General features: G+C 39.3%; 1 long non-coding RNA gene across 1 annotated transcript; it reads left to right on the top strand.

Moving 5' to 3' along the window:
• Positions 1 to 866: 866 nt before the first annotated feature.
• On the top strand, positions 867 to 20,001 carry LOC109729445 (uncharacterized). Its single transcript, XR_002221437.2, has 3 exons — positions 867 to 924; positions 7,178 to 7,312; positions 19,772 to 20,001. It is a non-coding gene; the product is annotated as an uncharacterized LOC109729445 (long non-coding RNA).
• The last annotated feature ends 7,057 nt before the right edge of the window (positions 20,002 to 27,058 follow it).

Genomic DNA, 27,058 nt, shown 5'->3' on the forward strand with positions numbered 1-27,058 from the left:
TACTTCCATTTTTTGTTTCTTTTGGTTTTTCTGACTTCCACAGTACAATCAATTCTTTGAGGTTTAAGCCAAAAGCTAACATTCAATAATTTTAACTCTGGCATCTTGACTTTTAACTTGTGTCTTAACCTCTGAATCCCCATTTCTTTTTCTCATATGTAAGTAATGACTTGCATTTTTTAAATGTGGTTGTTGGATGAAGCTGTCTTTAGACATTCATTACAGGACAAAGTAAGGGCCTTAGAATTCCTCTGGGGCGTGGGGCCGCAATAGCCATGAAACTTGAGCTTTTCAGACCAGGGTCCTGAGAAGGAAGCTGGTAGAGGAAAGGCTCACTGAGGCAGGGGGGTTCACTGCAGAATGGGGGAGTGGCAGTTAATGAAATAAAATATCATAGCAAAAATGCTCATAATCTGGAGGCCAAACTTTTACAGTGCAGAAAGAATCCGGCAGAACTGGTACAAATTCCAACTTCACCACTTACCAGACTTGCAAGTTACCTAACAACTTGGCGCCTCTATTGATGCCTAAGTGATCAAGGTCAATCATTATACCAGCCTTATTAGTTTATTTTCAGAATTACATTAAAAATTTAGGCAAGCTCCTAGCCCAATCTCTGGTGCTGAAACACAAGAGAGGCTTGAAAATCACTGTTCGCTCATCTCTCTCCTTCGCTGCTGATTTATAATCTAGTGGGGTGTGGAGTTGAGGGGAGGTTACTTTTGAAGTCATTTTTTTTTTTTATTTTTTTAGGTTTCTTTTAGTTCACTCTCCTTTCCTACCTGAGACTTTGTAACCCTGGCTTAGCAATAGGGAAAGTGTTGCTATGGCTACCGCTATCCTGTGACTTCAGGTGGTCATAAAGCTGCGGGAGGCAGAGCCGGTGCTTTCATGCAGATGTCCTCAGAACCGTGAGAAGGAAGGGTGAGCCTTGTGAGCACACGTGGGTATGAAATTCTGGGTTTTCGGGGGGGCAAGGGTTAATGTCACGCCTGTGAAGTAAGGTCTGGGCGTGTCAGACCTACACAGCACACTCTCTCTGCAACATCCGCCCTTCCCAGTGAGCAACTGGCACATTCCAGACACTGAGACACAAATTCTTTTTCTCCCTGCATTTTTGTCTCTTTTTGTTCCATCTCTCCTCTATTTCCAACCAGATATCCTCTCCTTCCTTTCTTGATATCCTATCCCTCCTTTCTTGAAAACAGGTTCTCTCTGACTTTTACTCTGGGAAAAAAAAAAAAAAAGAAAAGAAAAAGCCTTTTTCCTTTAATTAAAGTTGCTTATTGAATCAATTTGCTTTATAGAAGGCAGCAACATCCGGGCACGTAGCTTCTCTCTCACCCCATCATGTGGGTATTGATTCCTCGCTTTTTGTCCTGATATCTTTTCCGTTCTTTCTTTTGTTAGCTTTTGTGGAATATAACTGACAAATAAAAATTGTATATATTCCAGGTGTATAATGCAATGTTTTAAAATACATATACATGGTGAAGTGATTTCCACAACAGAGCTAATTAACATATCCATCACCATACATAGTTACCTTTTTTTGCAGGTGTGGTGAGAATATATATGTAAGAGCTACTTAGTAAATTTCAAGTATGCAACACCTTATTATGAAATTTAGTCACCATGCTGTACAGTAAGTCTCCAGAACTTATTTATCCTATAAATGATAGCTTGTAGCCTTGGCCCGACATCACTCCCCAATCCTGAAAACCCTTCTACTTTTTGTTTCTATGAATCCAGCTTGTTTACATTGCACATATAAATGAGGCCATGCAGTATTTGTCTTTCTGTGTCTGGCTTATTTCACTTGATATAATGCCCTCCAGGTTCATCTACATTGTCACAAATGACAAGATTTCCTTCTTCCTCAAGGCCGAAATAGCATTGTATTTGGGAATATATATACTACATCATTTTTATCATTTATCTGTCAATGGACACTCATATTGTTTCCAAATCTTAGCTATTGTGACTAATGCTGTAATCAACTTGAGAGTGCAGATGTCTCCTCAAGATACTGATTTCATTTCCTTTGGATATATAACCAAAAGTGGAGCTACTATAGCAAATGCTACCTCTATTTTCAATTTTTTGAGAAACTCCATACTGTTTTGTAAAATGGCTGTACCAATTTGCATTCCCACCAATAATATGTAAGGGATCCCTTTTCTCCACATCTTTGGGGAAATGCAAATCAAAACCACAATGAGGTATCACACCTGCTAGAATGGCTGTTATCTTTATTATTCTAACCCGAGACTACACTAGTCTACAGTTCGAGGAGAAGGTATTTATCAATCCAGCCCAAATCCTCAACATGAAAAGCAAAAAATATGCATGAATTACCCCCGAAAGCTCTTCACTAGTCATTTAACATACACCATCTCATTTCATCCTACCAGCTATTCTACAGAGTAGCTGACATTTCCTCATTTTACAGAGATTAGTACATTGCCTGAAGTCACAGAGTTAGTAAGTGCCTGAGATAGTATATGAGCCTGGTACCATCTAATTGCAAAGCCAGCCCTCTGGCTTTCAGTTTATTTGCCTTATAATGACATATACATATTATGCTTAGCACAGAGCATTACACCTATGTAAACATAGACACAGCATTAAAAGTTGCCTGTTATAACTGGACAATATTACGTCCAAGGTTTTTTCTAAGTCAGTACAGTATTCATCAGTGTAACCTATTTTCAGGGTTTCTGGTCTTTGAAAAATATATATCTAGGGAAGCAAAGGAAAGAACTGATGCTGCCTATGGCATTTCATGTCTAATGTATAATACTACATCCCTCAGCTCTTGGAAAATGAGTTTATTTCTTTTTTTCCCTCAGTTCATAGAATGTTTGGCCACTAATCACACAACAGAAAAAAATGTACGTGTTATCCTTTTCCAATCTTATTCTCACCTTCTCCATTAAAGTGTCAGGAAGCAGAGGAGCATGATGAAAAGGAAATGGCCTTTAGACCATGAATAATCAGGCATGAATCTTAGATACCTGCAGCAGCCTCATCCGATTCTTTATCTCTAAAAGAAGTAGCCAAGGCTCTCTCCTTGCAAGGGTTGAAGTCAGGTTTGTGACGTACGTCTAAGTCAGGCCCAGCCTACATGTTAAGCTCTCTGGAATATCAGGCCCATCCGAATACCCAGTTATCATGTTTGGAGTCTCAAGCACAAATTCATTTTTCTCACTATTTTGTCTCTATTTTCAGTCTAGTCTCTATTTGCAACCATATATCCCTAGTACTAATGTGAGGATTTAATGAAAATACCTATTTGAAGTTCCTGGCACTGTATCTGGCTCATGGTTGATGCTCAGCAAAATGAGTTTCCTTGTCCTTCTCCTTTTCCCTTTCAAAGACTAGGACAATTCACAATTCTCTGTTTTTGATACAGGTTATTCTGATTATATTGACAAATCCAATTTCCACAGGTAACAGCTCCTGGGGAAGTTCAGGAAGGCCAGCATTTACTCAACAACATGGCACTCTAACATCATTTCCTTAGGGGGCTGGATTATTTGATAAACTTAAAAACACACCTACCATACATGCAGGGGAACAAATACAGAGAACTAATCAGGGACTTGGCCCCCAACAGCCTGGCTGGGGAGAAAGTGGTGCAAGAAAGAGTTGTGAATGTGGGCTAGGGGGTGCTGTATCAGACTTGGTGACTCCAGATTAGCACCCCAGAGTCACAAAAAGTGGAAATCTCTCTAACCCCAGACCAAGTGAAGAGGTGATGGTGGAATTGAACTCTGCACAATATTTAAAGACCTATAGTTCTGCCAGGATTCGGGATGAAATAGATCCTCTGTTCCTGAAGATGACACCAAATCTCCACCACAGCAGGGCCTAGCAGCAATCACCCTGCTCTCTGGAGTTTACAACCAAAGAGAACCAGTTCAGGAGTCAATTAAAACTGATTAAAAATATTATATCCTAGTGAATTGTATTTAAAACTGGATATGAGCCTTAGGATCTCTGTGTTATACATGGAAGCAGAAAATCTTCATCTACACTCTTAAGCTGCATTGACAAGGGCAAGTGTAAAACAGAAATTAGGAAAATCCCTGAGCTGTTAGAAAAACTAACCCAACCTAGTTTGCTAGGTTGCACGTTGGGGGAGGGCTGGCCCAATGATCTACACTGGCCACCAGGTGAAAGGGTGATCCACTCTCACGTCTAGAGACTTCTGCAAAGCCTTCTCAGGAGGAGGGCTGTCCACAGGGGAGATTCTGTGCTACCAGAGAGACCTAAGCAATGTGTCCACTCAGGAATCTCGGCTGAAAATACTAAGTATCTTGGCTAGTTTGTTTTTTCTCCTTTATTGTCAGAAGTTTAGAGAAACCAAACCCTGAGAAACAAAAGGGTCAACATTTTTAAAAATATTTTTCAGCATATGATGGGGGTAGAAAAGTTTAAGTTGCATATATTGCCTTTGCCCCACCCGAGTCAGAGGTTCAAGCGTGTTCATCCCCCAGACCGTGTTGCACTGCACCCATTCGGTGTGTATATACCCATCCCCCTGCCCACTCCCACCTGCCCAACACCCAGTGAATGTTATTACTATATGTGCACTTAAGTGTTGACCAGTTAATACCAATTTGATGGTGAATACACATGGTGCTTGTTTTCCCATTCTTATGGTACTTCACTTAGTAGAATGGGTTCCAGCTCTATCCAGGATATGACAAGAGGTGCTAGATCACCATTGTTTTTCTGTGGCTGAGTAGAACTCCATGGTATACATATACCACATTTTATTAATCCATTCATGTATTTATGGGCACTTGGGTTGTTTCCACATCTTCGCAACTGTAAATTGTGCTGCTATGAACATTCGAGTGCAGATGTCTTTTTTATAGAATGTCTTTTGTTCTTTTGGGTTGATGTCCAGTAATGGGATTGCTTGATCAAATGGTAGTTCTAATTGAGCTCTTGAGGTATCTCCATATTGCTTTCCACAGAAGTTGTACTAGTTTGCAGTCCCACCAGCAGTGTATGAGTGTTCCTATCTCTCTGTATCCATGCCAACATTTACATATGGGGACTTTTTGATAAAGGCCATTCTCACTGGAGATAAGTGATATCTCATTGTGGTTTTGATTTGCATTTCCCTGATGATTAGAGATGTTGAGCATTTTTTCATATGTTTGTTGGCCATTAGTCTATCTTCTTTTGAAAAGTTTCTGTTCATGTCCTTTGCCCCCTTTTTGATAGGGTTGTTTGATTTTTTTCTTCCTGATTTTCCTGAATTTTGTGTAGATTCTAGTTATCAGCCCTTTATCGGATGTGTAACATGCAAATATTTTCTCCCATTCTGTAGGTTGTCTGTTTGTTTTCATGATAGTTTCCTTGGCTGTGCAGAAGCTTTTTAATTTGATCAGGTCCCATTTATTTATTTTTCTTGTTGCTATGATTGCCTTTGGGGTCTTCTTCATAAAAGATTCCCTATAGCAAAAACAATCTTAAGCAAAAAGAACAAATTGGGAAGCATCAATTTACCAGACTTCAAGCTATACTGCAAGGCTATAGTAACTGAAACACCATGTTACCGGCACAAGAACAGAAACATAGAGCAATGGAACATAACTGATAACCCAGATATAAAACTATCCTTATATAGCCATCTAATCTTTGACAAAGCATACAAAAACATACACTGGGGAAAGGTATCCTCATTCAATAAATGGTGCTGGGAAAATTGGATAGCCACATGTAGAAGACTGAAACAGGATCCACGCCTTACACCTGTCACAAAAATCAACTCACAGTGGATAACAGATTTAAACCTAAGGCATGAAATTCTAAGTATTTTAGAAAAAAATATTGGAAAAACTCTTATAGACATTGGCCTAGGCAAAAAGTCAACGTTTATTCAGCCCACATTGGGGGTCAGGTACTGCTCCGTGTGTGTATCTCACACTACCTGCGCTAGATATCATTAACCTTATTCAACAGGTGCAGAGATCAGGATCATGGAATTCAAGTGACTTTCTCAAGGATACTTGGCTGGTAAAGGGTGGAGAGCAGATTCAAACCCAGGGCTTTGAATGAAAAACCTCACATCATTTTCATACTACTACACAGCTCTTCTCAAAAGGACAGGACCTGACAGCTCCTCTCTTTGTTCCTCTTACCTTCCATTTTGTTTCCCTCTCTGTCTCTCTCTGTTTTCTCCCCCTTCTTTTTGTTTTCCCTCCTATCTTCATTGTTGGCTGTATTTGGGTGGCCTGAAGGTCATTTTTGTTGACACTGGTGTATGCTCCTCACTGTACATCATTTTCTAATAAAGCCAAATTCCTATCTATGGGACAAAGCTCTCAAAGGAAAGTTGAAAGCCTACACTTTATGTGTCTGACCACCAAATTACAGGGATCATTGACTTTTTGCTATTCTTCTCCCTTTATCTTTTTAATGTATTTTTGGAGTTATTTATTGCTTAAGACATCAGTTTGTTGAATGACATTTCCAGTCATTGCTTCCAAAATATAGAATTGTTATGGGACCATATGCTTGCAAGACAGTATAAAATTGTCAAAAGAAGATTGACTCTTTTCCTACAATTTAATCCTATAGAAAATTTCTATTTTATTCATACTTGTTTCTACTCATGATTCATATGTGGTGGCTGACAAGCATTGCACCTGCCTCCCACTTGCCAATAGTGTTTGGCAGAGTATTTTATTGTGATGTCATGAAAGGCAAGGTTAATAGTAGTCAACAGGTCACATACGCCATTTGCTGTCCACCATAAAGAAATATGATTAAGATTTTAAGCAAATAAGCTGTCAGAAAGGAATATATGTTGCTTTTAAAGGCATAACTTCAGTTTCATTGAAGAGTTTGAATGGCTGCAATCCCCGTTAACAACACTGTTTGTTTCAGAGATGGGCAGTTTTTTCTAAACAGCTGTTGGAGCACAAATGTAGGTCAGTGCTGGGAAATGATGTTAAGGAATGCTCCATACCTCCAAACTTCCTTAAGGTCAGCACAAACATAACATCACAGTCTCACTCTTCATACCTGGCTCTTGGCCAGCACTGCCCAACTCCTTTAAGAAGCTACATACAATTAAATACATACAAAAGGAAGCCTACAAAACATCCTAGCTCTGAACTGCTCACTTTGTTCTGTTCTGATATTGTCTACACAGATCAGCATCTGAACCTCAGAGTAGGGTGGAGAAGAGTGGCTAGAACGGAGGTTCAAATGAACAATATTCCTTCAAGTCATCAAAATAAAATGGAGTAGACAAGTGGCCAACAGAAAATATTCACTGAATAAACAGGTGAGTAGGTATACAGTATCTTATTGAAAGTATGTAGTGGTATTCATGGAGGAGAATGAGTTATTAAGGGTTATTTGGATACCCAGCAATAAAAATACCTCTAGAGTCTGTCTGGAGGTGAAATATCTCTATAAGCTGAATTAAAGAAAGCTTGTACTTAGTACTTTGGCTGGGGGACGGGGGTTCTTTTGACAGTTTATTGGTTCCTTAGTCTTATTTAAGAGAATGATAAATCTAAAAAAAAAGGAAAGCAAATACAAATTATGCATAATCAGGCAATCATTTGATATTGTGTTTAAAACACCCTTTTATCTTAATAAAATGAGCATAAAATTATCTAGCTCTAATCAATTTTGTTGACAGAAGCTCCATACAATAGGCAAACTTATTTTAGGAAAATGGTATACACACATATGTGTATATATGAATGTGTGTATATGTGTGTGTATGTGCACATTTACATATTTACATATATATAGTTTATATTCACATTTATATAGAAAATTATTTTTTACACAACAGATTTATAGACCACAATTTTTATGTGCTAAACTATTTTCCCCAAAGTTTTTCTCTGTACATTCTGTGTGCATATGATATACATGTGAGTATATATGTTTATGTATTTACATATATACATATATCAGTGAGGGTAATAAAATCATCAAGGTCTCCAGCAACTTTTCCTGGAGTAGTGTTACTACTTCCTGCAGTTGGGGGATGGTAGGGAAGTCATTTATTCCATACTGTGCCCCGTGATATCTCTTACAATGTCTTTTGTTGACAAGCCAAGCAGATCTTTAAAGTGTTGCCCCCCTGTTTTGATAGTCAAAGGTCCATTAGTTTCAGTGGCACACTCTCATACTTTTGAACTCACTTGAGCATATAAACATTTCAAAAATCCTGTGCTACCTCTCAGCAATAGAAAATTTACTAGGGTTTTCTAATGTCCTAAGTGTTCAGGCACAGTAACACTCATCATTTCTTAGGAGGAATACTTATTCCCCACACTTGCTTAGCTTAGTCCCTAGGCTCTCACATCTCACCAGGTTTTCTAGGATTTTTGCTGCCTTTCTGGCCTGATAGGTTGAAAAAGGGAGATTGGGATCTTTTGGGGTTGAGTCTTGCCGATACCTACAGTATAATCATTTCTTCTTTGACTCCACGTGGGGTATCCTGACATACACTGAAAGTGAGGTTTTATTCCTACCATAACATATATCCACCTAAGTCTTTTGATGAAGTCACAAAATAGCTTCCATTCTCCAAGGGAAGAGGACATTTAATTATCAAATTCAAAAAACAGAATCATGCCTCCTAGGTCCATGGTAACATGCCATCTCTGAGGTAGTATAAACAATGAGCAAGGCTTAAGATAGTTTAAGAGATTAAAATATAGAAGAGAATTTGGAGATCAAAGTTTTAGAGAACAAATCTAGAGAAGTTATTGGTTAATATTTCCAAATGACATCTTGTCAATATTAGTTTGTACATAAAATATATTTTTTGTTATAGAAATGATCTCTGTTAGGTTCTGTAAGCTTTACAAAAGAAAAAAAAACTATGGAGATTCAAATAATACAGCTATGAATATCCTGATTTCATCACTTGCTGCTTAGTTATTCCTATAAAATTATGACTTATAAAAAATAAATAAATAAAATTTATAAATTATAAATAATTCTGAATTTCAGTTTCCTCCTCTGTAAAGCAAAAGACTTCATAAATAATTTTTACATAAAATAAATAATAATTAAAACACAAAATACAGCACCTAGCATTTAAACATCTTCCTATTTGTTATTCCTTTAATTGCTTCAATTCGTCTGAATCATAATTCAGACAAGACAAGGTGGCTCCTTTGTATTTCCACAAGGACTCAGTTATAACATTTGTTTGTGATCCTTACACACTTCTCAGTATGGGAAACCAGATTCATCTGTTTAAGTCTGATTCTCCACTTCCACTATTCCCAAGAGTATCAGAGAAAAGCTATAAACCTATCAGAGAAGAATGATCAAAACTAAGCCATGTATATAATCCAAATTATATTACCATGTGACAACAAGTTGTAATTTGCGATTGGTTCTACAGGATCATTTGCTGTTTTTAAGATCATTTAATTGTCTTGTCCTGTAGCTGAAGCCTGTCTGCCCTGTAGGCTAGAAAGTACAGACAAAAAATACTCTCAAAATTGAACTCCAACACTGAAGATGGGAACCATTTAAAAACAGCCTATTCAAAAGTCATATTAAATTCAAAAGAGCAAAAATAAGGAAGATGACTGACTTCTCGAAAGAACTGATGAAAGGCAGAAGACATCGAAAAGATATCTATGAATAAATGAGTAAATATAATGCCAAACTAGGATTCTATTCACAGTGAAAGCATCCTTTAAAGAATAATTTGAAAACAAAAAAAGAAAAAGAAAGAAAGAAAGAAAGAAAGAAAGAAAGAAAGAAAGAAAGAAAGAAAGAAAGAAAGAAAGAAAGAAAGAAAAAAAGAAAATACCAGCAGGGTTATTCTCAATGAATACTAATATTATAAAACTACAAAAATAACAATACATTAAAGCTTTTAAAAGATATGTAGGACTAAAATATATGACAAAATAACAGAATGTGGAGGCAATAAACAAAGAAAAATTTTCTAATGCTTCCACTGTCTGGGAAGTGGTGAAATTAACCATTTTAATTAGGCTCAAGTAAATCAAAGAAAAATATTGTGCCCCCTAAGCTAACCACTAACAAGATAGTAAAAGCATGCTTTTTAAAAAAAAAAGAAAGAAAAATATCTAAAGGAAGATAACATGTACTAAAATAAATTTGGTTATTAATAAGTACTGTAAAAAGAGTGCTATAAAAAGTAGACCAGGTGTAACAAATTGAAAGAACATATAATGATATATTTAACCCTTAATATATTATGGATTAGTTTAAATTTTAGTGGAATAAGCATTTTACCTAAAAGAAAAAATGACAGATAATTAAAAACTATATAATCTTAGAAGAGATATATCTTAAATATTGGAACAAGAATTACTGAGAGTAATTGGATAGAAAATGAATACAATGCAAAACTAACTTAAAAATATCAAGCATAGCTATGCTAATGTTATAAAAACTAGATATTAAAATAAGAAACCTTACAAGAGTCAAAGAAGGATGTTTCATAATGATAAAAGATCAAATCCACAAAGAAAATTTCACACATCTAAATGTATGTGTCTAATAATATATTCTGAGACCACATAAAGCAAAATTTAAGTATAATAAAAGGAATAATAAGCAAGTAGCCAATTATTGTGGAAGAAATTAACACAACTCCCTCAGCAACTGATATAGAAACAAGAAAAAATATCAAAAATGATCTATAAAAAGATACAGAAAATCCTTTCAACCTTGATTTAATTGTTATATAAACAATATTGTATAAAGATAGTACCAAAGTAAACACTCTTTTCAATTATGAGCATTTACCAATATTTACTAATGCTGGAGCATAAGGAAATTCAAAAAGATTAAAATCATTCACATATTCTCTGAGGACAGTGGATTAAGCTATACAGTAATAACGAAAAGATAATTAAAGTCTCTATACATCTGGAAACTAAGCATGAAGAACAAAATTGGAGAAAGTACACTACTCAATACTAAGATTTTCATAGAGCTAGTGTGGCATTGGTGTCATGACCCGTTTAGAGGACAGAGGATGAACACAGAACATAAAACACAAATGCAGAACACAAAGAAAAATGCAGACACACGTACAAACGGTTGACTCGAGTAATAATACACCGGGTCAGTTTTATTTTTATACTCTAAAAGATTAAAGTTAGGTCCTTTCACATAAGCACCCAGGCATGGCAGCGATAGCCATAAATTCCGGAAAGTGTAGCCTTAGGGAAGCAGATATCCCCTGACTCAGAATTTTAAGGTGGTTGCTCTAGGCACTAGGCATAGATAAAGGACTGAGATTAGCAAGGATGGGCAAGGTGAGCCACAGGGGGCATTTCTCATCCCCAGCTTCTCTTAGGGTGATCCCCTAAGATCTTCGGCTGAACCCGGCGACTGTGCCTGGCTTAGGTCGCCCTTCCCTTGAGGGGTCTTACCCGCCATTGACTAACCAGCCATCTTATGGGCTATACGCAGCAATCACAGGAACAATATGTTTGTCATGTGGCCTCCAGACCCCCAATGCCATGGGGTGGGGCTGCTCTTGCTACTGGCAACTCAGGTCCTTTGTTATGCCTCTAGGAAACACCTTTGTTTATCACAGGGAGCCTGTCTGGAACAGATTACTTTCAAATGCTCTGGGCAGAACACATACATTACTCACTAACTTTAATTCTTAAACTAGGAAAATATATGTCAGTCCCCTACACATTGGTACCAAGAAGAAAATATTGAAATTTAAAATGACACAAAAAATGAAAAAATATAAATGATTGATAAATTGGACTATGTTAAAATTAAGCAGTTACATTCATCAAGAGATACAAGTAAATCAAGTCACAGTGTGGAAGATACTTGCAATATACATAGCTGACAAAATATTTTATGTATGATGGGCTCCTCCAAACAATAAGGACCCAAGAGAAAACAGTAAAATGCCTGAACTGGCATATTACAATTAAGATATCCAAAAGTCCAATGAACATTTGAAAAGTTTCTTATCTCTCTATTATCAGACATGCAAACAAAAACTGGCATAAAATATCAGCATTGACAGATTTTAAAAGACTAACAATAGCATTTGCTGGGGAGGTGTAGAAGAATGGAAACTTCCATAGTTTTCTGATAATAGTGTATGTTGGTATAACCATTTAGGTATACTGGTGGTATTTACTAAAACTCATGTTACATACATATTTTGACACAGCAATTCTATTCCTTAGTAAATTTTCTATATAAATATATCTATAACATTTTTAGCAATGTTATCTGTAATAATCTCACAATAGCAATATCAATGTCCATCAATGTTTTAATGCATAAATATATTATGTCATATCCATACTATGCAATCCTGTATAAGATGCAAATTAATTAACTTCATACAACAAACATACAAACAACATAGATTAGCACTGGATAATTTTGAGCAAAAGAAGCCAGATCTAAAAGACTACATACTGTATAAATTTCAGTAACAGACAAAACTATCTAATGGTGTTCGAAGTCAGAACAGTGATTGACTTTGGATGAGGAGTGACCAATAGGGACACAGTTGTTTTTATTTATAAAAATTATGGAAGCGGATCACACTGTATGGGGGAGGGACACGCTTGTAGCCCTGGCTTGGGTGGCACAAATGCATTACATGTAACCGAAATGTTTGTACCCCCATAATATCCTAAATAAAAAAAAAGAAAATTAATCTAGCTATATGTGCATACTTTGTGCACTTTTCTGTCTGTATATTTCAAAAGTTTATTTATAGGAGAAAAAAGCAGACCAAAATTTAAGTGGTTCGATAAAATTTTGTCAAATTCTTCCCTTTTCTCTTGGCTTTTGCCCTGTGGAGTGTCAAGCACCACAGGTAAAGCTACAATATTCTACTCTCCGTGAAAGCTAGTCACCTCGTGCCCTCTTTCTGCAGGGAAACCTTTCATAAGATTACAGAGTTCCAACCTCCACTGTAAGTGGTTGAAGGAACTCTAGCCATTATCCTCTTCCTTCGGCAATGACAGCTGGGGTAGTCAGACTTGAGGAACTTCGCTGACCCAGGAGCACCTTATGCTTGGGAGGTGTATTTGCCCTACCCTTGTGGTAGAAGAGATTTCTTTTAAATGATGCAAAAAATCAATAAATATAAATAAATGTGTCTTTGACCTTTGATAACTACAAGAAACCCAAGAGGAGTCCTGCAGAAAGGGAGCAAGACTAGCTGCATAGTGACTCTAGCTCTGGAATTTACAAGAAAGCATCTGGATCCTGAGATTGTTCATTCTATTGTCCATCTCAACTAACTAGGGCAGCAAAGCAGAGACTTGGAGCATCCCATGATCATAGCTCTTGAAATCTGAAGGGTTAACAGTGATCGTTTAAAAAGCTACAAACCTGGGTGAGAAGGAAAGATTCCCATCAGAAGGCATCAAGAACTACAGGACGAGTACTTATAGAGATATTGTTAACCTGACCATGTTGTACCTTCCTGTGTAGATGCCTTCAGACAGCTATGTCACACTTCTACAGGTGGCTTGGAGACCCAAATATCAAAAACGAAAATGCCTGTCAAAACTCATTTTCCTCATGCTAGAATAAAACCAACCAAAGGTCAACCTAAACTGTGGGCGATACTAATAAATGCTGTCCTTGACCTCACCAATATTGACTTCATACATCGCTTGATTTAAAACCAAAAATTTGTAGGAACCATGCCCCTACTTGAACGTCTTGGCTGTCTAGCAGAGTTATGGTGGACAGCTGTGGGAATGTCTCCCCAGTGCAGAGTGAGACTACTTTACCGGTATCCTCCCGCCCTCTCTCCCCAGTTCACATAGTGAATTCCTGGAAGGCATGTTGTGCAGTGTGACCATGCTGCAGTCCTGCCCCCATCTACCTTTGATTAAGCCTCATGACTAAGCTGGCCCAACCGGAAGCTTATCTTTAAGTATTGAAATTTAGGGCTCAGTGAGATGCCATGTTGCTGTGTTTGGATAATATTGATATTTAAAATTCAGGAAGCGTGGGCCACTTATTTTTAATTAGGTGGTCTTGGAAGTGAAGAAACCTGGCATGCAAAGAAGGAGAAAAATAAGAAAAATGTATACAGAGAAACTGCTAGTTCTCCTTTCCAGTACTCCATTCCTGCCCTTGGATTTCAAGAGACACTTGCTCTTATTATAAGAAATGCCTCCATTTATGCTGATGAAGTAGTGTGAGCTCTTTTTATTTGCTTTAAAATAGTCCTAATAAATAGGGCATTACCACACTGAAAAAAAAAAATGGGTAGGTATTCCATCTCAGAGTGAGTGCTGCTTATGCTGACTCAAAGTATCTGCGCCTTTAAATCTATACTTAGATTCAAGTAGATTTAGTTTTCTCCCCTGTCTCAAAGACCTCTTTCATCTTACATGAAAAAGTTAAGACTGGCTTGTCATCTCTGTTTTGCAGTTTCCCTCTGGGACCAAAGGAGACAAAGGCAGTCATTTAATTGTACTTCCTAATTGTCCTTCAAGATGTTGAAAATTGTAATTTTGTGTTTATTGACTTCTATCCTCTTGCAATTTGTTAATGTTTTCACTGACTATGTCTTATGCTACATACAGATGGAGAGAAAAGGCAGCACAAAGTCATTTTCTGGTGTTGTGTGTAAAGATCTAGTAATCCTCATTCCCATAAGAGCAAGCATTCTGGGCCACCTTCCCTTGGCAGGAGGAAGCAAAAGACACTTTTGTGGGCATTCCAGACAGCACCAGAGGAAGCGAGCACATTATGTGCAGACTTGCCTTCCAAAACCATGTTTATGTGATGGAGATCGATCTCCTGGATAGCAATTACAGATTCACTGGGGAATCAATGCAGCTAAATTCACATTGACCTCAGCAGAATAATTTATAGTGCAGGAAGTACCTTCAGGCTCCTGTCTGGGGAAACTTAAATAGGTACAGACATGTATGTTCCTCAGAAAATCTTTTTCTAAGAAGACATGGTTGACCAGAGATTATAAATGGATCCTGGGCTACCTGGCATCTGCAAGTGTTTCTGAGACCTTAATTTTTGTGTTTTAGTTTAAGCAGGAAAAGAACTGTAGCATGTCTTGAATAATAATAACTTTAAAAAAGTAAATGAGTATTTATCACTTAATATGTGCCAAGCATGGTGCTCATTACATAGAGCACAACATGAGGAAAGGAATCATCCTGTTATTGATGACCATGCTGAAGTTCAGGGATGTTAAGTCACAGAGTACCACGTGTCAGAACTAGAACTTAACACAGGCAGTGTTATTTGGATGCTTAGATTTTGAGGATACACTGTACACCATTCCCCTATTCATTCTTTAAATTATGGGGCGCTTGCCAAGTTTCCACGCCCAAGGTCTAGGCAAGGGCTGTCACAGAACCCCAGGACTGAGTGTAACCTGAGGAGCAGAGAGGAGGCCTGGCATAAAGGGACAGCGTGGGGACAAACACAGCCAGCAGGCAGAGGGAACAGGTGGGGCAGCTCAGTTCACAGTGAGTTGAGATCACGCAGAGCAGTTGCATATGTAGAGCCGCAGCTAACACATGAGATGTCTCCTAGCACTCTGACTTCTCTCGTGGCCAAGAGAACATTCCCACCCTGATGTCCACTTCCCCTTAGAGCCCGCCCCTTCAAATCCCACTGTGGTTACACGGACATGCCTTCTCACCAGGACCAGAGCCTTTGAATGAGCTCTCTCTGCAGGTATGGCTTGACCCTCCCCCAGGGGTACAAGCTTCCCCTTGCAGAGCCACTCTACGGTCTAAGTATCATTACCATACACACTTTATAAATCAATACACTAAGGAACAAATAGATTAAATTACTTTCCCCAAATCACACAGCTCACAAGGGATAGAGCTGGGATTTGAATCCAGATAAATTTGAGCACTAAGCGACAGTCATTCTCTGCTGGCTTCTGCGGTCTCAAGTTTCTAATGCACATCGTATATTTCATGAAAACAAACAATCTGCCATAACTAACTCCAAACCTGCACTGATATGTTTTGAACCAGGCAACTTTTATTTATTAAGATCTCTGGGTAAGCCTGTTTAGGCTCACTATTTATTACTGTACCTCTCACTCTGAAATAGGACTGGCTGGTAACTTGAAAAATGGATAGAGAATTGTGTCACTGTGCTCTGACTGGTTAAAATCCCTCCTTCCAGGCTGAAATGCTACTGCATGCTGTCAGTTCTCCCAGGCATTTATCCTGGAATTATAGTGCACACCATTAAGCTTGGGGGTATTCTCAATTCTTTGCAATTTCATAAACTGTGGAGGCCCCATTGAGCATGGAAGGCTGAGCAATAAGTGGGTGTGTATTGTGAGTGGAATGCTTTGTGCTTCCAGAATCCCTGCAGAGAAAAGCAAAGAGAGGAGAGTGTCAAACTTGAATCAGACCACTGGGGATCTGTGACCCCTCCTGTTCCATGTTATAATACCTGGCAACGCCCTTCCCTTCTACAGTAGCTGTCAGCTGTGCCCTGAGACCACCCTGGGGAACACACGGTTCTCCTAAGACCTTCCTGGATCCTTCCCGAAACCTCAGCCCAGCTGCTTCCTCAGGTCCCCTGGGCTGCCTATTCCATGCCAACTCCTTGCTGCCCACTTTGCTCTGCAGTTCCTTCTGAACTTGCTCTTTAATTTATCTCTCTCTCTCTCTTTTTTTCATTTCTATGGCTGGACTTTGTAACATCAATTCATGACAATTTCACTATAGGCAGGAAGCTGGCCTTCTGCTTCCCAGCCCTCATCTCCCTGCTCTGTCTGCTGGTCTCCCTGAATTTCTCTCCCCATACTCGGCATTTGGGGTAACTAATGGCCAGTCTAGGTGAGAAGTGCAGACTGCCCTGAAGCAACCTTGCTAACAAGACCCCTGTGGTGTGGCCAGTCTTAGGGACAGGGTTCCGGAGCTTTATGGCTCTCTTCAAGCCAGTCTTTACCTACCAGTAGATCCATGTATGTGTGTACACATGTGCGAGTGTGTGTGTGCATGTATGTGTACATGGTGCATGAGTGTGCATGTATACCTGTGAGCATGTGTGTGCAGAGGTGGAAAAGGCAGGGAGGGTGGATCCTTGGCCAACTTTTCATCAACATTACTTGGTCCAACAAGTAATTCCACGAAGGGAGTCAAGACCTAGTGTGGGGATGATACTCCACCCATGGTGTGGCACCACGTGGCAGTGGTTACCTTTCTGTCATTCTCAGAGAAGCTCCTTGGGAAGCTCTGGGGCACCAACACCCTCAAATGCACAGGAAGTGGGTGAAGGGCTGGAGGCCAGACCGAGGGCCATGGGCGGTCCTGACAAGGAAGAACTTGTGGGACAGAAAGAAACAGATCGGAAGTAATGGCTGGTGACACAGGGGGGGTGCTGGGAGATTAGAAATCACCAGTGTCCTGGCGTCTGTGGGGATTACCGTGGGACGGTGAGTGGAAACTAAGTTGCTAGCTGTTTGGCAGCACTTTATCCACTCGCAGGTCCCTGTGGGGAAAGAAGGAGGCAACCTCTTCCATACACTTCCGCCTGCTTGCGCCCCAGCAAGACTCTCCGCCTAGGCAAGTGTTTGGGCCACATAAGGGACAGTGGATGCAGGAACTGTGGCTCACTTTGCAGGTTCCTAGCTTTAGAGAGACCCTGCGGACATGCCCTGATTTTATTCAGCGCAGCAAGAATGTGAAAATTAAAAAGCCACGGACATTTCCAGGAAATGCCAGCTGAAGCATCAAATCAGCTGCAAATTTACAAATCTAGAAAACTAGAAATTATCTCTATTTAAATGTATAAACATATTTTTGGTTCTTTTAAAAATAGAATTCAATGAGAAAACATCCAGTGGCTGATCGTGGGCTATTATAAACCTAAGTTTATTAAGGACTGATCTCTGAGACGCACCCCTGCTTTCCCGAGCCCCTCACACTCACAAGCACACGCACATCAGCACCTTTTCTGCCTCTGGGCCACTCTGGTCTTTTCTTCACTCCCTAATTGTGCCCAGCGCCCTCCTTTCTCGGAACCTTGCACTCTCTCTTCCATCTGTCTGAGACGATCAAGCTTCGTCTTTTGCACAGCTGACTCTGGACCTCTGCGTGTTTCTTCAGGACATACCGTCCTGCTAAGTGCTTATTCGTTTGTGGCACTAAGCAGAGTTATAGTCACGGTGATGTCAGAATTTCTGGACTGGTACTCAGATGGGCGCACCGTGAGGTTCTTCATTTTCTGGTGCTGACGATCTCACTCCAGCTGATGTAAGGTGGGAGCTAAAGTTGTCTTGATCCCTCTAAGTTCAGAACATTCTCTTTTTGATAAACTATCGAAGTCAAAATTCTCTAATTCTTCATTATGTCTTTTTTTCCTCTCTTAAATACATCCCCCTCCCCTGACCCTACCTAACAAGGTGTTGGGAGGTAAAAGGAGGTTAGCCACATCCTCAAGGTACAAATAGACCTAAATAGTGACTTGTCCCCAGCTGGCCTCAATGTCCTCACTGGCCTCTTTGCTTCTTGTCCTGCCTGGTGACCAGGCCTCCATGCTAGCGTACACTGAGGTTACTCTGGGCCTTTCCAGATTGTTGAGTGTCATGTCACACCCCCTGCTGAAAACCACAGATCTTGCCTCTTCCGCTTTGATGCCCCACACACTCTACGGTCTTCTTGCCCTTTCCCAAGCCTCTCCCCATCCACTGAAGCACTCTAGCACTGGTGACCAGAGCCAGTTTGGGCACGAATCAGTCAATTCAGTTCTCTAGCTAGAGGTAAGCAGGGGGACCTGTATTCTGACTATAAGAAAAAGAAACGTCAAGCCTAGCCATGTGAGCACAGCAGGTGGTGACAGCATTTCCCAACTCCAGTGGTAGGTGCAGGATCACAGGCCTCTCTCTAAACCGCCCAGATTCCTCAGTGCAGCAGTGACACAATGGTCTCCTGGACTTGCTGGCAGCGGCATCAGCATGTTGGCACATTCCTGCACCCCTCTGTACATAGCAGCCAGGGTCACATTTACCAGGATCCCCAGGGCGTTCCTGAGGGCTGGCTCTCACAGCATTGTGAGGACAATGAGGACTGGACGCTTGGGGTCTGGGGCTTATGACAGGAATAAGAATCTAAGGATCAAAAAACAGGCATTCTCACCACAGTATAGGAAACTGAAATATCCCTTTCCAAAACATGACACTTTGGCATAAAAATTATTTTGAGCTGGAAACATTTGAGATTCAGCAGATGCAAAAAGAAACCTTCCCAGAGCTTCCCTTATCTTACTAACAGCAGAAATTTTTGAAAAATAAGGACTGCCATAATTCTCTCTCCTGGGAAAGTTTTATGGCCATAAACAGGATGAAAAGTCGGTGCCAAGATGGACCTGTGCAAACAAGTCTTACTCCATCTGTTTTCCCCATATCATTACCTTCCCACAGTTTGCCACCCTTGGAATCCTAAAATCTTTTCCTTTGTCTAAACACTTCCCTACATATTCGTTTTTCTTTGTTAAGAAGTTATGTTAGCTCAAGTTCTAACCACCCCTTTGAGTTACTCATCACTGCGTTTCTCCTGTGCATGTGTGCTGTATGTGTTAGCAAACTGTTTTTCTCTTGTTAATCTGTCTTTTGTCAGTCCAATTTGCAGGTCCTTAGCTGGAGAATGAGAAAAGTAGAGGAAAAGGGTTTTTTTGCCTTCCCCTACAATAGCAACCATTTAAATCTGAATAGTATTTACTACACATTCTTTCAGAAACATTTATTTCTGTGGATTCTCTCCTCTTTCTGCAGATTCAAAGCCAAAGCCCTGCTATTGAGGAGCTGGCAGTATGATGGGGGAGAGAGGAAACAACTACCATGTGACAGTGTATTCACAGAGAGTTCTAGAAGGACTGGGTTTGGGGATGAGAGACGTCTGCACAGGCTTTCTGGAGTTTGCACTCCTACGCAGTGTTGTGTCTGGTATCTTCTTCATTCAGACAGAATTATGGTTTGCTTACAGTTCTGTCACTTACATGAAATAAAACAAATCTGGGCATAAATAAGAGAGACTTTATTCCAAAGAATTATTGAAATAAGAGGAGAAAAACTATTGCAACTGGGGAAGAGAGGCGACTGCAGTAGAGAGAAGGCTCCCACCATGAGATCTGCAAGTATCTCAAAGGTTGGGTAGAAAAGGGTGTTTCTTGTGTGGGGAAGAACAGACAAGGATAGAAAGAACTGGGAGGAATGGATGAAGGTGCAGATGGCATGATCAGAGAGGTGACCCTGAGATCAGTCTACCCTGGGAAGGGCCAGTAGGAGGGGCTGAGACTCTGTCTGACCTTGTCATAGGTATATAAGGTGGGGCTTCTGAGAGCCTTAGCCAAGCCATATCCGAGAGAATGACCCTCCACAGTAAACGACTTCCTGAAATACAAAAAAGAGTAAGCTTTCTTAATTTTTGATGTATCCAAAAGCACGGGCTCAGATAAACTTTAATATTGGCATCTAGCTTCTGTGTAAGTTTGAGCCTCAGTTTCCTCATAGGAAAGTTGGGTAAAGAATGGCTCTGTGTCAAGGTGGTTATGAAAATCATAGATGGAACTTTGCAAAACGAGTTAACATGGTACCGGGCACAATTTATGAGTTCAATATTAGTAGTCAGCGTTACTATTCTGATTAATTTTGTTGTTATTACTGTATGCTGGGCTTTGCTTTTATTAAAGCAATTTTTATTATCTATTTTAAAATTAAATGCAAGTACCCAGAATCTAAAGCATTTAGCAAAAAACGAAAATGTGATTAATCTTAATGTGATCCCATCGCCATCCAGGAGAAAGCCAATGGCATAGGAAGCATTTGACCAAACAAAGGACATACCAGTCAGATCTTGTTAAACTAACTTTCTAACATGATTTCATTGAATGGACTCCCTGGGAACCCATGCAGAGCGCTGTTTGCAATCTAAATGAGCATGGGCCTCTGGGGTATAGAGGCTGGAGACTCCATTGTGGATCTAAAGAGATGCCAACTCTCTAAGGGTTGTGCCTCTGGGTCTCCATGTGTATTCTGATTCCTACTAATGTGACCACAGTGACTCTTTCTACGAATATTCAAATTCTTCCAGACTCTTCCTTCTCACACTGGGGATGGCGCATCTCCTAACAGCTTCTTATTGGTTTAGAAAAGATTCCCTGGAGACTTTGTAAAGGAGCCTTAAATATTTCATGGACTCATCTGCCTGTTTAATTATGTCTACATGCAAAAAAGGCTTCCTGGCTAGGCATACATTTTACAGTACTGTTATCTAAATATTTAAACAGCTGGGCTTCTGTGTCCTCAAGAAATGTACCAGTCTTTGCTTAAAGGCCCAAAGTGAAGCAGCTTTGAAAATATATGAATATCATAAGTAGATCTCCACATATAAATAGGGTGGCTAATTTTTATTTTTAAAGCTAATTAAACAACAACAACAAAAAAGTCTGCCCTTTGCATGGACTGTTTGCTAGGGTAGCTTATGATATGCTAGACTGGAGCTTTGGAATAAAAGAGGCACAAAGAGAATCTTCATTTTACCATTTATCAACTGGACAAAACAGTGCAAGTCAGTTAACCTCACTGTGCCTTATTTCCCTCCTTTTAAAAATGGGAGTAATAATGGTGCCATGGCTAACTCCTGGCAATTGCTAGTTGTTCTGTATTTCTGATCATTTCAAGACTGTTACATAAGTGGAATCATACAGTATGTGACTTTTGGGAACTGGCTTTTTCTTTACCACTTTACTGAGGTATCATTGACCTACAAAGAGCTATACATATTTAATGTTTACAACTCGATGAGTTTGGGGACAAATATACACTAGTAAAAGCATCACCACAATCTATGTCATAAATATATCCATCACCTCCCAAAGTTTCCTCCCATGCTCTTTATTTATTAATTTTTATTTTGTGTAAGATCACTTAACATAGCAAATTTTTAGGTATACAATACACTATTATTAACTATAGGAACTATGCTATACAGTAGATCTCTAGGACTTATTCATTTTATGTAATTGTAAGTTTGTACCCTTTAACGAATACCTCCCCATTTCCCTCTTCCCTCATTTCCTGGAAACCACCATTCTACTTTCTGCTTCTATGAGTTTCACTATGTTAGATTGCTCATACAAATGGGATTCTGTAGCATTTGTACTGTGTCTGGCATAGCATAAGTGTCCAGGTTTATTCACATTGGTATGAATGGCAGAATTTCCTTCTTCTTTTTTAAAGCTGTATAATATTCCATTATGTGCATATGCCACATTTTGTTTATCTTTTCATCCATTAATGAGTGCTTAGGTTGATTCCATATCTTGGTTGTTAGGAGTAGTGCTGCAATGAGCATGGGAGTGTAGATATCTCTTGGAGATCTTTGTTTTCAATTCCTTTGGATATATACCCAGAAGTGAGACGGCTAAATCATATAGTCATTCTATTTTTAATTATCATTCAGAGTAATTCCCTCAAGATTCATCCAGGTTGGCAATTATATTTTTAAAATAAGAGTATATCTGACTATTACAGCAATTTGATCCATCCAGGTCTTGATAGAGACCTAATTTTTCCCAGATGGTTTATACTAAGGGACTTTAATGAACAGACTAGTGCCAGAGGCAGGAGCGACAGTAAAGGAGCCAACAAAGGATATGGACACACCTTGCGGATGAGCAACAGTGGGAGCCATGGCCATCACTGAAGCTGAAGCAGAGAGGAAGCAAATGCCCTGACCGGAGCCCAGTGAGAGGCACAGGGGAAGGAGGAGGAGGAAGGTCTGATGGGAGCAAAGATCAGGGACAGACATAGCTACTGCAGATTGCAGCTGGGGAGACATGTCCTGACTTCTCCTCCTGCCCCCAGACTTCCTGTCTAACTTTGGCTGAACCCGACAGGAAGCCAATGGATCAGGAAATCCAAAGCAGCCTTTAGAAGCCAGCCTCCATGGGCATAGAGCAGGGCACAGAAGGGCACAGATGGATTTAGGGACAAACAACAAATAGTGATACAAATTTGTCCATTCATCAAATATTTCTTGAACATCCACTATTTGTAAGTCTCTGTTCTAAGCATTGGAGAAGCACAATATACAAGAATGATGGAGTCTTTGTCCTTAATTTCTAGTAGGGGAAGACAACTAATAGATATGTATATATGTGTACATTATATTTGTTAATAGAAATGGTATAGGAAGATGAGAGCGATGATCTTAGAAAGAGTAGGCACACTTCTGAAGTGATGTCCCTGAGTGGGGAAGAGTTCATGGGATCCAGTGCATGAGACTTGATGGCCTTAGACAGGGGCATGGGCATCCATAATACCAGCTGGGGAGGCAAAATAAATGCATGCAGATAAGTGAGGGGGTGCAGATGCAGTGGATGGAGTATATGAAGTTCTCTTCTATTGGTTTCTATTTTCTCAGTGAAAAATGAATCAAGCTGATAGGAAGGATAATTGCGGAGGAGTTGGAAGTTTGAGGAAAGAAAAGGTGTGAAAAAGTATCTAGGAAAGTTGAATTGTAAATGGGGCAGGTCATGAGCATCTTTTAAAAACTCTTGCCCAGGTTGTGTCTCAGACCAGTTAGATCATAACCACCAGGGGTAGGACACAGGCATGAGCCTTTTTGAAGCTCTGCAGTTGGTATCAGTAGGCAAGCTTGGCAAGAACTGGAGTAGGGAAATGAAGCATGGCTGTCTGGCCGCTCTGAGGTTAGAAGTCATGATTTGCAGGTGAGACTAGTCAGCATGGTCATTTTCTCTCTCTCACCAATTCCAGTGGCACATGTGTAGGTATGGAGCAGGTTGTGGATTATATTTAACCACAGTTGGATTTAAACAGATAAATATAATAGATGCAAGGGAGCTGAGGTATGGAAAAAGGTGATTAATATGATAGAACCTGGACTCTCAGCTGGGTAAGGAAGGACTCAGGTGTGATGGTGAAAACTCAACAGGCTCCTATGGGGTCACATTTCTGGAGCTGGTGCACTAGAGGAAGTGAGCTGCAAAAGTGGATGATCATGATCAGATTACAGCATGCTCAGAACTGAGATTGGGGAGAGGGTACTATTCCCGGTAATGCTAAATTTCAGAGCATGAGTATTGGAGCTGGTGATGATATAAACTAGAAGACAAAATATTAAAGAGAGCAAGTTAAAAAACTAGAAGTTAAATATGTTATAGATTGCCTATATGTGAATACTGAATCCTCAAGAAATATGTCATAAATAGTATTAGAGACAGAGACATTAAGCCAGATACAAAAGCTATAAAGTAATTGTTACATTTAAATATAATATATGTTGTAGTAAATCTGGGGAAAAAATCTCAAGTCTACACAGAAAATGAGGAAGAGCAAAGCAGTCATTAGAGATATATTTTGGGGTCTGATCTAACAATGGCTTCACACTTCTCTGTATCTGGCCTTGTGCTGATGACTTAACCTCTCTGTGACCCACTTTATTCATGAATCAATGTAGTGATGATAGTATCTCTCTGACAGTTTTGTTATGAGAAATTAACTGATGTGGCTGTAAAGTTCATAGAACGTTCCCTGGCATTACTACGTTGACTTGCTATCCACACTTGTCAATTATCCTTGATGTTTCTCAGACTGCAGTGACTCTTTGCTTATTCCAGAGAGGAGTTCTCAAACTTGAATGTGCATCAGAATCATCATGAGGGCTTGTTGAACATATTGGCCAGCCTCAATCCCAAAGTTTCTGATGCAAGGTGGGGCCCACAAATTTGCATGACTAAAAAGTTCCCAGATGAGGCAGATCTTGCTGGTCAGAGCCATATAACAAGCCTCCTCTCCCACGAGGCTTATTATTACAGCATGGTATTGGCATAAAAGCATAACCTACTCTCCTTTACTGATGTAAGTATTAGTAAAATTACCACACTTACCCCTTCTTGCCTGATTTATCTCAGCATTTCTCTAAGTCTTTAGGCCATGGAAGCATCAAAATTCTCCTTTTGTTCCCTCCAGCAAAAATTAATTTATCTATTTCTACTGAAGCTCTTCCTTGCTTGGTTGCCTAAATAATTTTCTACAGGGCTTGGTGAAAATTGAAAAAGAATGTTTCTCACCAAGTGGGTTGAAGTGATTTTTTCAGACTTTTGAAGGAAACATGCTGTTAACTCCCATGAGTTTCTAATGACAGAAATGGGAAGATGTAATCATCAAAGATTTTACCATGGGCATTCTCACTAACTGTTTGAAGAGACTGTCCATTGTCAGAAAAAAAAAAATGATCTGAAACTTGAAAATAAAAATGTGAGTATCACATTCTTTCAACATCATATAATGGCAAAGACCACTCATGGATTGTTTAGGAGAATATACTTACTTCCTCTCATTGTTTAATAGTAGTTAAAAATTATAGATTTAATTAAATTACTTGCTGACATATGTATTTTAGTACAGTTGCAAAGCAAATAATTTCTATCCAATGGTATAGATTATCCCAAAGATTTACAGCCTATTGGACATAAAATAGCTTATATAAAACTCAGCAACAATCTCTTAACACTCCTTCGTTAAATTGCCTGAAAACACTCTTACTTCTTAAATGTTCTTTTAACCAGTCACAATACCTCATTGGTTCCTTCAGTCATCAAGTTATAGTCTTTGACGTGTTCATTTTATATTTGCTTGTGAGTCATGATTTTGCATATCTGAAAAGTACACTTTAACATCATTCACTGAAGAACCCATTTGAAATTGCTTTACAGAAGATTAAGCTTAAAATTTGGTAAACATGACCACTCTGTGGCACAAATTACCACCGGTAGTTAAATTTCACTGTAATTGGCTCAATGATACATTGCAACAAAGATATCAAAGTGCATCAGGATGGGAAAGCTGAAGAACCATGGTTTCTCTGGTCACCCCAGTTTCCTCACAGAAGTAGTACTCAGGTGATGACCATTCAGGCATTCTGTCTTTCCAGTGTGAAGTCCAGTCAGAATGCAAGAACCCCTGCGTAGATGATCCTGTTACCTGCAACTCTTTTGCTAAGCTATCTACCTGGATGAATATCAAGTTTTGGTATAGTTTCTGACTATGTTACTTCTGGTATCATCTTGCTGTACAGTCTCTAGGTTCTATTTAATAACTACTCATCACACATGCATGGTCACATGGTAACTATGCAATGACGACCATTTAGGAGCACATACCAGAATCTCCTTCATTATATGATAGGGAGGGACTGAGCATGGCAGGCCCAGACACACCATCTCTACTCACTCTTCTCTTCATTAAATCAAGATTTCTGGAATAAACTTAACCAAAGGAGTGAAAGATTTCTATAATGAAAACTGGAAAACATTGATGAAAGAAATTGAAGAGGACACACACAAAAAATGGAAAGATATTTCATGACCATGGATTGGCAGAATCAATATTGTTAAAATGTCCATATTACTCAAAGCAATCTAGAGATTCAATTCAGCCCCCATCAAAATAACAGTGACATTATTGACAGAAATAGAAAAAATAATTCTAAAATTTATGTGGAATCACAAAACACCCTGAATAGCCAAAACCATCCTGAGCAAAAAGAACCAAACTGTAGGAATTAAATCACCTGACTTCAAATTATACTATAGAGCTGCCACAATCAAAACAGCATGATACTGGCATAAAAACAGACACATAGACCAATGTAACAGAACAGAGAACCCAGAAATAAATCCACAGAGATATAGTACTTTTGACAAAGGTGCCAGGAAAATACAGTAGGGAAAGGATACTCTCTTCAATAAATTTATCTTCAATAAATTATTCTGGTAAAACTGGATATCTATATGCAGAAGAATGAAACTAGACACTTATCTCTTGCCATATACAAAAATCAAATTAAAATAGATTAAAGACATAAAGGTAAGACCTGAAAATATGAAAATATCCCCCCAAAATTGGGAAAACACTTCAGGACATTGATCTGGGCAATTATTTCTTGATTAATACCCCTGAAGCATGGGCAACCAAAGTAAAATTGAACAAACAGGATCCCATAAAGCTAAAAGGCTTCTTCACAGCAAAGGAAAC

This window comes from Microcebus murinus, chromosome 14 (assembly GCF_040939455.1).
Source record: "Microcebus murinus isolate Inina chromosome 14, M.murinus_Inina_mat1.0, whole genome shotgun sequence".
NCBI lineage: Eukaryota > Metazoa > Chordata > Mammalia > Primates > Cheirogaleidae > Microcebus > Microcebus murinus.